The 13,530-nt window shown below is 34.2% G+C and overlaps 1 protein-coding gene and 1 long non-coding RNA gene across 8 annotated transcripts in view; one reads left to right on the top strand and one right to left on the bottom strand.

Annotated features, from left to right (window-relative positions):
- The window catches only part of LOC144280715 (uncharacterized), a 106,144-nt gene extending 96,844 nt beyond the window's left edge, over positions 1 to 9,300 (top strand). For 3 of the 5 annotated variants that reach the window (XR_013349111.1, XR_013349113.1, XR_013349114.1), the window contains one exon: positions 9,161 to 9,300. This is a non-coding gene — a long non-coding RNA (uncharacterized LOC144280715). Of the gene's footprint in view, positions 1 to 2,351; positions 2,662 to 9,160 lie in introns of those variants that run through there. The other 2 variants (XR_013349112.1, XR_013349116.1) reach the window with 1 other exon arrangement.
- The window catches only part of LRRTM4 (leucine rich repeat transmembrane neuronal 4), a 698,247-nt gene that overhangs the window by 554,144 nt on the left and 130,573 nt on the right, over positions 1 to 13,530 (bottom strand). The window lies entirely within an intron of this gene.

The raw sequence follows: 13,530 nt of genomic DNA on the forward strand, positions 1-13,530 counted from the left end.
AAAAACAATATTCAGTAAACTCACTTCTAGATATTTACTCTATAGTCGTGCATACATATTTATGCGCAGAGAAAAAGAATGTTTAAGATCATTCTTACTTCCTTAAGACAGGATGAAAGACTTTTGAAAAAAAGAAATGTATATAACATAATATGCAACATATAATAACAATATAAGGCATTTCACTTTCTCATTTGGAATAAAAAACTATAGGATATATTTTTGTCTGTATTGTTTTTAAGCGATATAAATATCTATTGAGATATTTTCAGAGTGAGAATATTTGAGGACATTTTTCTAGACATTTTCCGCTTTCTTTTTCTCTTTTAAGATTTATACATATGAAAGAGAGAGAAAGATAGCAGGGGGAGAGTCAGAGAGAAAGGGACAAGCAGACGCCCTGCAAAATGGGGAGCCCCATGCAGGGCTTGATTCCAGGAACCTGAGATCATGACCTGAGCCAAAGTCAGACACTTAACTTACCAAGCCATCCAGGAGGCCTTCTTCTGTCTTCTAAGTCATGGTAAAGACTAAAGTATCAGGTTTATTATATACTCTTTGAAGATTTTTCTGTGTTGAATCTGTGGCATATATGAAAGTATGGGAGCATTTTTCAAGCAAATATAACATATTTATTAGAATATACTTTGTTCTCTCAGCAGATATGTTATCACCGATTAGCATGCTTAATTTATGTGCATGCTTTCTAACCTAAAGGAAGAAAATGTAATTTATTTTTAACCATGTAAATTCTCCCAGGAAACTCACCTTTGTCAGCATTAGCTAGCTATGGGCTTAGGATAAAGTGCCTGTGGTATCCCTAAAACAATTGATTCATGAGTCAACTCCCAGAGATTATGAGCCAGTGGTCCTGGAAGATGCCAAGAGACCTAAATATTTCATAAACATCCTGTGTGACTCTGGGACAGGCACCCACAGACTATACTCTGAGACACTGGCAATAGTATTTGTCCTTTACATAAGTCCTGGCAATGTTAATCCATTTTTATTACCCCATCATCTGCCTCATGAGGTATGCAAAAATAATCAGGAAGGTATTCTCACAACAGTGGCCACAGAATGACCTTTTATCTAAAACTGTTTAAGTTGGAAATCATGCCACTGCTGTATATTCTCCTCACATCATTGTAGACTAGAATAAAGTGATCTTATTAAAAACAGAAAGGAATATTTTGTTTAAATTGGAATCTTCAGTATACAACAGATCTAATCTGAAAATGGGCTGACTGGTAAAGTACTAGCCCTACCAAAACCCACATCCATTGTGTCTTTCGACATTATCCTATTACATAGTTGCTTTTGTTGTTTAAGAAACTGATTTGAACAGAAGCCTGGTAAAATACATCCTACTGTTGAAAAAAAATAAAAAGAAGCAGATTCTCCATTTGGAAAAATAAACTGTGAAATTCCTTCAGTTTCTAATTTTACTGCTTGCATGTTCACAGGGAATAGGGAGAATGTTTGAGATATTTCTGTACTTCCAATTAAGTTTTGGAGATTATATCAATTTCATGTTTCATAACCTAATGTCAAATGACTGAGAAAACTACAGATCTTGTTAACTACACACAAAGAAGTGATAGTTTTATTTTTTAAATTATTCTTCAAAAGATTTATTTATTCTTTTCTAGAGCAAGAGAGAGGGCGAGTGGGAGAAGGGGCAGAGGTAGAGAGAGAGAGAGAGAGAAGTACATTCCCCACTGAGCATGGAACCTGATTCAGGGCTCCATCTCAGGACTCTAAAGTCACAACCTGAGCCAAAATCACCAGTTGGATGCTTAGCCAACTGTACCACCCAGGCACCAAAGCAATGATAGTTTTAAAAACCTTCATCTTAGATTTCATACATTTCAAATTGGGTCTCCAAAATTACTTGACTTTCTGACCTCTATTCTGTCCCTTTTTAAATCATCCTGCTTTCTTCCTCTTCTCCCAGATACTTTTTCCCTATGAGACTCGCTGTATGCTTTGTCCTACTGTTTGGATTTCCCATTAAGGCCTTTCTCATACCTTTCTCATTCCTCATTCTTTTCTTCTTGCTATTCTGAGAATCACAGCTCAGAGTCTACTTCTCAATGCTTTGCTTCTTTTATTATACACAAAAGGCAGCTGGTAGTCTAGATGTTTGTAACTTAATAATTAGTTACTATAAGAAATAAATATGCTCAATATTTATTGAGCCCTATTATATACATATATGTGCCAGGCACTGTTCTGAGCACTTTATAGATGCTATCTCATTTAACCCACAGAAAAACTCTGATATTCCCTTGACATAGATAAAGAAATTGAGGTTCAGGGATACTAATCACTTTCTCTGTTTCACACAGTGTATAAGTTAGAGAGTTGGAGCTGTAACTCTGCCACTCTGATTCTGGAATCACTAATAGTGATTTCTCAAAGAGTGGTTACTGGAAGATCAGCATCAACATCACTTTGGAGTTTGTTAGAAATGCACATGGACTGATCAACCCCAGATCTACTGAGTCAGCGAGTTTGAGTAGAGTTCAATCCGGGCTTTGACAAGCCGTCCAAGAGATTTTTTGATGCCAGCTCAAACATGAAGACAACTACGTTCAGCTGTACTGTTTCAGTGCTTAATGTAGCAGGAGCTGGATATAAATAAATGACAGAGATATGTTAGAATAAATATGCTACTGTTGATTATTTTACTGTTACTCTTAATATTTGTATTTTGCTAAATGATGGTTTTTACAATTCACCACATGAGCTGTTCAACTAAGGACATAACAGTCATTAAAACATTTCAGTGTACAAGAAATTAGGCTGTATGAAGGAGCAAGAAATGAATAAGATATTGTCATTTCCCTCAAAGATCTGGTGATACAATTAGGGAAATAAAAAGATTAAAAAAACAGATCACTAAAAACACTATATATACTTTGATGGCTTAGTTTAGAATGTGATGTCTTGAATTAGAAAAACTGTATTTGAATGCCTATTTTAACATTGATTAGTTGTGTGACTTAATCTAAATTATTTGCCTGTTCCAATACCCAGTTTCTCAATATTCCTTGAAAGAATGTAACAAATTAAGTCACACTGAGAAAGTGGGTATTTTGCACAGTGGCTATCAGATATTAAACTCCCAATAAATGTCAATTACCACACTTCTCCTGATACTAATAAAGTTGACCAGATTAGAAGATTTCTGAGGACTGGTGTATTCAAGGATAACTTTAAAGAAAAGATGGGACCTAAGTTCAGCCACATTTGTCTTTGTCTCCCTTTGGTGAAAAGGAAATGAAGTTGGTAAAAAAGAGGAATTGGAAATAATACTTCTAGGAAAGTGAATAAACCAGTTTTGAAGTGGCAACAGATTGGTGAAGGCAATTTAGGTGAAGATGAAGCAAGTTCAGATTTAAGGTTAATATATGTGGGCCTTATCTTGCTAGAAAGTAAAATTCATCACTACTAAGGACAAATTTCACATGTTATACACATCATAAATGCTAGAGCAAAACTATAAAATTGTAATTCTCAAGTCGTAGGCATTGAAAAAGATCTAATAATCCCCCAATTATGCTGGACTTCTTCTAATCCTCTAAATATCACACCCAGTGAAAAGGGTTCATAGAAAGGAAACATGAAGTGAATGAAAACATTGTTAGTTAAAAAAAAAAATCACATTGTTGGGCAATGTGTTTTAAGAGGTAACAATCACAGTAGAGTGTCGGTAGTATAAATTCCATTAATAATACTAACTGTACATTTCTCAACCTTTTATTCTTAGGGCTTAGCCAAAATTAAGTTAAGTAACAACATTAGCAATAGATAAGGGAGTAGAATTGTATTTACTGTGGTTCTAAAGAGATTCTGTAGTAGATTCACTGGTAAAGAACAAATCCTCTTAGCTATTGTTGGCTTTGAAAATGTTTGTGCCTTGTAACTCTTTGCTTCTTGGTTAATCCTCTCACTGACTACTTGGGTAGTTGTCTGATGGCAATCATGAGCTTTTAAATAGGGGAAAAATTTCAGATTGAATGAGATTTATGATATTCTTAAATGATCAGAAAGATTACTTTAAAAGATGCTTAGAAAATGTATGAACCTCAAACTCTATCACTCCACTGATAATGCCAATGTACCTAGCTAATCAGTAAACTCTAATCTTAAAAATAAATATCTAGAATATATTAAAAATATTACAAATTAAAAATTTAGAAGTTCTGATGTAGAAGATAAACATATTATTTTAAGAGAAAATGTTGAAGTTATACTATTGAGCCTAACTCCTCATCAAATTGTCCTAAAACTACTAAAAGACAAAAAGAGAGGGACCAGTGGTACTGGAGAGGTTACTTCAGTAAGTTATCAGACATGAGTAAGAGTGACTGCATTCATAAATCTGTAAATCTATTTGATTTCAATTTAGCACATTTATATAGTGTACATTACTGTCGCTTAACAAGGTGATTGTGTAAATTCAGTACATCTACTAAGTCAAAAGAACAAAGAAATTTTGTGATCAGAAGGTGGTTATTACCTCTACTCCATTTTAAGGCCTCATATATATTATTACTTAGTGTGCAGTACTGGATTTAAACCCTAGTGCTGCTATGGAATGGTTTTATGACCAAGAAGCAAGTATTATTCCTGTATGAACATTACATTTCCTTACGTATGCAACTGAGAATAGTATAGTATTCCCTATAGAGGTGTTTTAGGAATTAGAGCAAAAATATATGAAAATTCCTGGAATATAATAAGCATTAAATAGATGTTAGATATGACTAGATATGGTGGATTATGGTATTTTTCTGCTTTTTTCCTTAGGAAAGTAGAAATATACTAATTTTTACAATCATGTTGATTTATACATGAAGGTGAATTTTCTAAGTTTTTTTTGTTTTTTATTTTGTTTTGTTTATAAAGACTGCTGGGGAGAATACTCCATGGGTCCCACATGTTTCTGCATGTCTTCTAAGCAAAAGGCAAATTTCTTTGATATCTGAGATGTTTCCATTCCAGACAAAGTTGTGCAGGTTTACCAGTTAGCCCTCTTTAAAAGATTGGAGCTTCCTAAGCTTGTTTCTTAGCTGTCACACAAACTGATGGCTTACTCGTCATCAAGCTGGACAACAACATATTACCCCAGGGAGTATCAGGGGCAAAATAAATGATATGAACATGAAGCTTATGCTGTGTGCAGTGCCTTGAGTCCTCATGCACCATCTGCCAGCTCCCATGAAGGTGTGGCAGGCTAGCCTGTTAGCTTGCAAACAAGGTAACATCTCAGACCTTTACAGTGCCCAACAAAGACTAGCTTACCTAAACAGAGATCATTCCACTTGAGATAAGCTATGTAAAAACTGGGGACATGGTAATAAGTTGGAAAGCATAAGGCTAATAGTTAATAAAATTACTTCACCATGTTATGTTTTTGAATAGAGATCATCATATTAAAATGTCCTCAAACTTGTATTACATACCACTTCACTGGACAGTGAAACAGAAATATGATACGGGATATTTACAATGGTTCTTTGCTTGGTATTTTCACAGGACCTGGGGTAAGATCAGGTCCTCATTCTTTTTCTGCTCAAATTACTCTTTTGCTGCAGCCTTTTTGTTCCTCACTAGATGAAGGCCTTTGCTGTAGCTGTGTGGCAAATTGATTTACCTGACAGTGTAATGGAAGACTAAGGGACATACCCATCTTCAGGAAAGGAAAAGTCAGATTAGTGACTTCAGTCTTCAAAAAAAAAAAAACCATAATAATAAGGGTTTCTGAAAGTGAACAGGCATTCAGGTCCTGTGTGTACAGAAGTGAATGAAATGAATCTTCACAGAAAAGATTAGATTAGATACAGAATGTTAAAGCTGGATCAGACCATAAATATAATCTAGTCCAAGTCTAGAGAGATTTGGTCACTTGTCCAAGGTCATACTATGTAGTTGGTGGCACACAGATCTCATAACTACAAGGCCAGCATATTATTTCTCTACACCAGACATTCAAAACTGTGACAGCAATACAGATGGAGTTTGCAGCCCCTGGTCTGGGGAAAATAAATCTGAGAGAGTTTTTTTCATTCATTGTCTTTCCCTTTCATTCCCTTTCATTTTTGTGGGACCTTTATTTTTCCTTCATGCAGTTGTGTTACAGTTTCATGTAATGTAAGCATTTGGAGATTTATATTGTTTCTCACCAATGTTAATTTATAAAATTTCTGTTAATGAAATAGTAGGAATCAGTTTGTTGTCAATTATATTTCAAATTTGGAACTTAGGATGTTTTCTCTTTTGTCAACAATTCCCAAGGCAGGCATGTTAATGAATGTTTTTTTATGTCAGTAATTCATTGTGCAATTGATTCCTTTCAGTGAATTAAGTAAATACATAAATGAATATACAAAATAGAAAATATTCATATGTGCTATCTTGTATAAAAATTCATACATCATTGCATATATTTTTAGTTTAGAATTCCATATATAAATAGAAAGGTTTATACATAGTCATTTAGATGATATAACTACCAATTAATGTAATATAACCATTTCATTAGAAGTTAGAACATATTGCAAAATTCCAAGGATATAATTGATTTTATAGAGTTAGGTACTGAACTATGGGAGATTTCCCACAATGTCCATTAATATCTTGCATATTCACAAGTATCTTAAAATTTATTTTTAAAAAAGTATAATTGAGCATGAAAAAAATACCAGGTGACAATTCCACAATCTTTTAAAGTATCAGTGTTTATTTTTTTAAAGATTTTATTTATGTATTTATTCATGAGAGACCCAGAGAGAGAGGCAGAGACACAGGCAGGAGGAGAAGCAGGCTCCACACAGGGAGCCTGATGCAGGACTTGATCCCAGGACCCCGGGATCATGCCCTGAGCTGAAGGCAGACACTCAACCACTGAGCCACCCAGGCATCCCTAAAATATCAGTGTTTAAATAAGTGTCAATCACACTGCCATTCCAAATTAAATTAATTACATTTTTATTGTAACTATATTTTAACATATTTACAAAAGAACAGAGTTAAGAATTCAAAGAGTTGAGAACTGCTTGGTTTTGATCTAAAAAGAAATTCTTTTTGGAAACTGTAAGAGACTGAATTACTTATCAAACTCTAACTGCGGGAAAGGTACCGAAGATTTTCCTAAAGCAAGGATCAAAAATAAGGTGAACAGAGTCCTGATAAGGTAGAGCCATTCAACTGTATAAGAAGCCAAAAGCAACTAGTCGGTGGGTCATTTCAAGCAGGTGATTATTTTCTCCTTGCCTTTGTTTAGATAGAGAAACAAAACAAAAAAGTGATTTAAAGGGCCTTGATGTTTGTGAACCTTTAAGTGCTATCTGGTTAGCACAGTGAATTGGTCCTTTGTATCTATTTCCTGGGTGATCATCTTATAAAGATTGATACTTCCTTATATTCAAACAACCTACCACCAAAAGGAACTTCAAACTTCTATTCCAAGATGGTACTGCTGAATGAGCTAACAAACCCCCACTTGTCCCATCACCCTACAAGGAGAAACAAATCTCTGCCTAAACAAAATATAAAGAAGAGCCTTCTTTCCTTCCTCCCTCCCTCCCGCCCTCCCTCCCTCCTATGCTAGGTTTTGCGAATTCAGTAGGGCGCCTTTATAGAAATCATTATTAGGAATGGCAGACAGTTCAGTAACTGTATTGGTGCTACCTGGGTAAAAGGAATTCCTGCTCTGTCTTGGGCTTTAAGGGCTCAGGATAGAACAAACACATGTCCTAAAGAACACAGCTGCCTTGTTACTCAGAATCTAGCATTCATTCTAGCATTCAGATCCAGCACAGGAAAGCTCTTAATTCTAAACATTCACTTTCATAGTGATACTGTTTAGACCCCAGGAAACACCTCTTCACATTTTCACCTTATTCCTTTTAAACATGAAACTTTGAGTGTTATAAAAATTTGTGTGTTGGATGGCATTGGAAAATGGATGATGTTTTAGATATTAGAGAGAACTGAGCTTACATGTATTTACTTCCAATGTTAGCTTGAAGGCAATAGCTTCTTGCATAGAGAAATATCATTTCCCAGAAAGGTGGAGCATCCATTTTTATCTTATTATTTCATTTTGTGCTTCCAGTGTTCCTCACATATCATTGCAATTTTCCTATAAGCTGTACATAGCAGCTGGGAATCATTTTTCACTATGAAATAATTTATATCACTGGTAGATTAGTATATATGAAGGTTCATACATAATATGTGTGAAGCATGATACCTGTTCTTAACACTGGCAACCGGAAAGTTCTTTATAGCCTGGAAAGCTAAAATTGCAAATAGTTTTATTATAAAAAATGTTATAAATTTGACTTACATTCTCAAAAAGCTAAATAAAAGGATCTTGATATAAACATGATTTACAATTTTGATTTATAGTAATTAAAATTAGGAGACAAAATAAGCTATAATTTTAATAATTTAGAAGAAAACTATTATTGTTTTAAGAATATTTTGATTTATATTTTCATTTTTATTAAAATATATCCAATTCTATACACTTTGTAAGCAAATCCTATTTTTGATTTTTAATCTTTTTGGGCATTGAAATGAGTGCAAGACTGTTAGAGAAATAGGAAATTCAAAAATGCAATACTGAGAAGAAAAAAACTGAAAACAAAAGGAAATATATAATCTTCAGAGAGGCTGCCTGTTATAATTTTTAAAAACTTGAGACAGTGAAATGGAGCATATTTTTGTGGAACATGACCCACTTAAAATTGCAATCAGGACATTACAAATATAAAGCAATATTTAATTACTTAATTAACTGATCGAAACAGTGAAACAGAGCAAAAAAAAATATTCTCATGAAATCCACTGCTTGAATAGGTCAGATGATAGCTTTATAACTTTATATTCTTTACTAGTTGAAGATTTAATTACCCATAGAAACAATGGAAATGTATGTGTTCTTCTATTTGCATATATTTGCTCGTATATGCATGATATGTCTCTGGAAGGGCACATGGAAAACTGACAGTGGTCATCTTGAGAAGGGGAGTAGGTGACTGGGTGAATGGAGCAGATGCTCTCTATAGTTTTTGAACGTTGTGTCTATGCTACCTGTTAAAAAATAAATTGTTTTTTAAGATTTTATTTATTAATTTGACAGAGAATGCAAGAGAGCAGAAGCAAAGAGCAGCAGAGGAAGAGGGACAAGTAGACCCCCTGCTGAGGAGGAAGCCCAATGCTGCTGGATCATAGGACCCTGAGTGTGCTGCTTTAACCAACTGAGTCATCCAGGTGCCGCCCCCCCCCAAAAAAAAAATTGTTTTCAAGCAAAAGGAATTTAAATGCCTTGGTTGAAAGTAAGAAAATTCTTCCTCAGGTCATACTATTTCACTTCTGTCTTCAATGCATATTAAGGAAAAGATTATAGCCTATAATTCTCTACAGTATTTAAACAAGTAATTGGATGTCACTTACCTAGCATATTAAGAACTGTGCTGCCAATGAATAATCAAAGATGGGCAAAACATAAAGGGTGACTAAGAGCCATACCTTAATTTTGCTGCTATAGCCTTTTAAAAACACTTTCATTTCATCTGACTTGCTGCCTTGATATATTATTAAAGATCTCTGTTTTCATTCAACATACTTTAAAAATGTGTCAAACTGTGTATATTAAAGTTTAAAAAGACAGTCTCCTTTCCCAGAGCACAGAGTCAACCAGGGGTACTAACAGGGGAAAAGGCAATTGCAGTATTATTTGATAATTGTTAGAAAGTGCTAAAACTGGAACACTATCGGATCATATTAAGAGAAAAGGTACATAACTCAGACCAATGAGCAGGAGCTAACAAAAGGAGGAAGGGAAGGTTGGGGAAGATCTCTTCAGGCAGAGGATTCAAGACAGAATGAGGCTCACTATAGGTGAAGTTTAATTTACAAGGAATAAACTGGAGAGGAAAGCAGGTCCTACATCACCTAAGGCTTTTCTGTGCATTATTTACTAAGGAGTTTAAATCTTATCCAGAGGGCTCTGGGGAACCATTGACAAGTTTTTAGCAGGCAAGTCACTGTGATCAGATTTGTGTTTTAGAACAATCACTTTGCTACAGGGTGAATAGATTGGCCAGAGACAATTAGGAGACTGCTGGAATTATTAGTCAGAATGATTATGGTCTAAAGGAAGAAGGTTGCAGCAGAGACTGAGATGAATGTATAGAATTACTTGTTAATTGATCTGTTTTGGGGTTGACACACTGGGGATTAGTGATCTCCGTACAGTGTACAGTCCAAGTTGCCAGATACATCAAATAAAAATACAGGATGACCAGTTAAGTGGGAATTTTAGATACAATTTATTAACATAAAATGTCTCATGTAAGTTTGGCACATTATGCTAAAAAATTATTCATTTTTTTTTAAATCTGAAATTCAAATGTAACCAGGAGTCCTGTATCTAATCTGGCAACCATATTGCAGCGAAGTATTGGATATAGTACCTCCATTTTTATGACATTCAGGAATCCCTCTATCTTGTATCACAAATATAAGTTTATGTTTCATTTAACACAATTCATAATTTTAAACCAAGAATACCTGAAAAATGAAATCTAGGGCAAGAAAAGACTGGAAGAAAGGAAAGTTACTTGTGTAAAAATAAATCGATTTGAATAAAAAATTCAAGGAACTTATCTTTATTCTATTAAAATACTTCTGGATTCCATCCAGATTTTCATGCAGGAAAGTAAAGGATTATCATGATGTTTGTGACAATCAATTTCCCCATATCAGTATTTTTCTCTGTCTCTCCCTTACTGTTAGGTTTTTGCTTTTGCTTTGGAGGGAAGAGTTCCTGAGAATTAATATCTGAGAAATTTCTAGTCTTAAACCTTACATATAGAAATCATTTCATTAGTAAAGCAATTAATGAAGTAAGTATTAATATTATCCTAGCTTTAAGATATCTGTTCTGTAACTTTTTAAAAAAGGCACAGAAAGGTTAAAAATTTGCTTGAAATCACATAGCTAGATCTCAAAGTAGCCAATGCTTGAATTTAGATCATTTTGACTATTTTACAATACCGATCCTCATGAAAAGACCACCTCACCAAAACTTTGCTCAAACCTCTTTGATTAATTTACAGAATTTTGTAAGCTGACAATTATTAATGTTGCTCTGATGCTTCCTTCATATTTAGGGTGCTCAGTATGAAAATCCATTAAATCTAATATAAGCCTGTGTTGATATAATTAAAATATGTTTGCTCCATGTTTATACACCGAGACAAGTTAAGACTAGCTGGCCAGCACTGTTTGCAAAACTTCTATGCTTTAAGTACATTGAACCAAAACCTTATTTCAAACTATTTAAAGCACTCACAAAATGTGTGGATGCTTTAGTATCCATTTAATATTCCAGTTCCGTATTCTATCAGTTTTTCTCACCTTTTTTTTTCTCTTAAATGATTCCATTTTCCTAATTTTTGCCATTTTTTAAAAATAATTAGATAAAATGGGTATATTTCTATGATATTCGCTAAGAGATGAGAAGTTAATTTTGCTCATTATTAATCACTTCATATGTTTCATGTCTTGTAATTGATGTTTGTACTGAAACATTTCTTTGAAATTATTAAAATCAGGATCATGTTTTGAATCATTTAGATTCCGTCATTAGGACATGCGTAATTTTGTTGGTTTATATATGAAAGCCACCAAAATGATTTATCCATGTTAAAGACTGGCTAAGATTTTAAAAGGCTGACACAAAAAAAACCTCACAAACATGTATAAGTATGTGTGTGTGTAAACATGCATACATGCATCTATGCATATGTATTACACAATTGCCTTCAGCAGGAAAGCAACCTCTACAGCTACTGAACTGAATACTTTGTTTATGCTCTCCTTATGACATTCATCATTTTTTGAGCTTATATTCAAGCTATTTATGCATATTTCTCATCTCCCCTAAGACTTTTACAGGTAGAAACTGTGTTTAATTCATCTTTATATCTCCCACAGTGCTTAAGCACAGCTTTGCATACTGTTAGTACTTTTAAAATATTTGTTAAATGAACGACAAAAATAAATAAATTTGTTTACTTGACCCCTCAGTTTAGAAGGCTTTTTTTATGAAAATGCAGTAAAGTCAGTCCCCATAAAAGCTTTTTCTCCCCCAGACCTTTTATTTCTTACTGATGTATTTCCTAGACCTTAAATTATTTCTCTAATCAATAAAGTAGCATCTCCTACTGCAGATGTGAGGTTAAAAAGGGATTTAAGATGAAAATAGAAAATAGTTGAGATTTATTATCCCACCTTCTGATTATACAATCCTTCTCTATTGTCCAGTGAAGCATAATAAAAGTTCCTGATACAGTAAGTTAACTGAATAATCTAAGGATGCCAAAGATCAAAAGCTTACTCCATAGAATGTCTTCAGAGACCTGTGATAGCTTCACAATAGGCAACTAAAACTCCTCTTCCTTTGAAAATAGAAGTTGACTGAAATGAACAAAGATTTATAAAAGTATAGAAAACTTTTATCAGCACTGCTAATAGAGAAGGAGACAACCACTTTGGAAATCTTCAAGGGATCTCTGCTTAATTCAATTGAAATGGAACCAAATTGAGGGGCAGTGATATGCTTCCTGAAAAAAAATCAAAAGAATCCCATAAATGTGCCTTAATTTTATATATTTTTTTCCATTTTAAAATTTTTCTTTATTTTTTTGAGAGAGAGAGAGGGAGAGCACACATGGGCATGCAATTGGTGCGCAGGGGCAGAGGGAGAAGCCAATTCTGCACTGAGGAGGAAGCCCAAGGGGTGGCTCCATCCCAGGACCATGAGATCATGACTTGAGCTGAAGGCAGATGCTTGACTTGACTGAGCCACCCAGGTGCCCCAATGTACCTTAATTTTTGAAAAGTGAGAACTGGAAACAAAAAATTAAGCTACTCCTCTAGGAACCTCTTTGGCCATCCTAGATAATGAAAAAAAATATATATATATATATGTATTTCCAAGTCAGATGAACTGGTACTGTAAATGTAGCCACACTAAACTGAAATCAGTTAAGTTTTGCTTTGCTGAGGGTCTTTCCTCATGCTACAGACCCCTCTCTCAATAGTGCTAGCAGTGACAGAGAAGGAAGCAAGGCACATCAATCCTTATTTATGGAATATAGATAAATAGAACAGAAAAGCTAGTCCCAGGATAGGGAAGTCAAATTTCAAAATACCTCTACTGGGATTGCCCATGGCAATCCTACTCTTTGGTTTCTGGATCATTGACCCAACCAAATAAAGTTGTATCAGTCAATTGTTAAACTCCAAAAGTAGTATCTTAGTCATAGATGTACTAAGAGTGAAGAGATCTGACTAGTTTATTTACACTTTTTTGAAGTGAAAGCAAAATCATACATATGGACCATTTTCCTCCTTCAATAATAAATAAAAGCAAATGGAACCATGCATTTCCTTCAACAGAAAAGAAAAATCAACATTCCTGAAATAAAATAGTACATAATA

The sequence above is a fragment of the Canis aureus genome, chromosome 12 (assembly GCF_053574225.1).
Source record: "Canis aureus isolate CA01 chromosome 12, VMU_Caureus_v.1.0, whole genome shotgun sequence".
Taxonomy (NCBI): domain Eukaryota; kingdom Metazoa; phylum Chordata; class Mammalia; order Carnivora; family Canidae; genus Canis; species Canis aureus.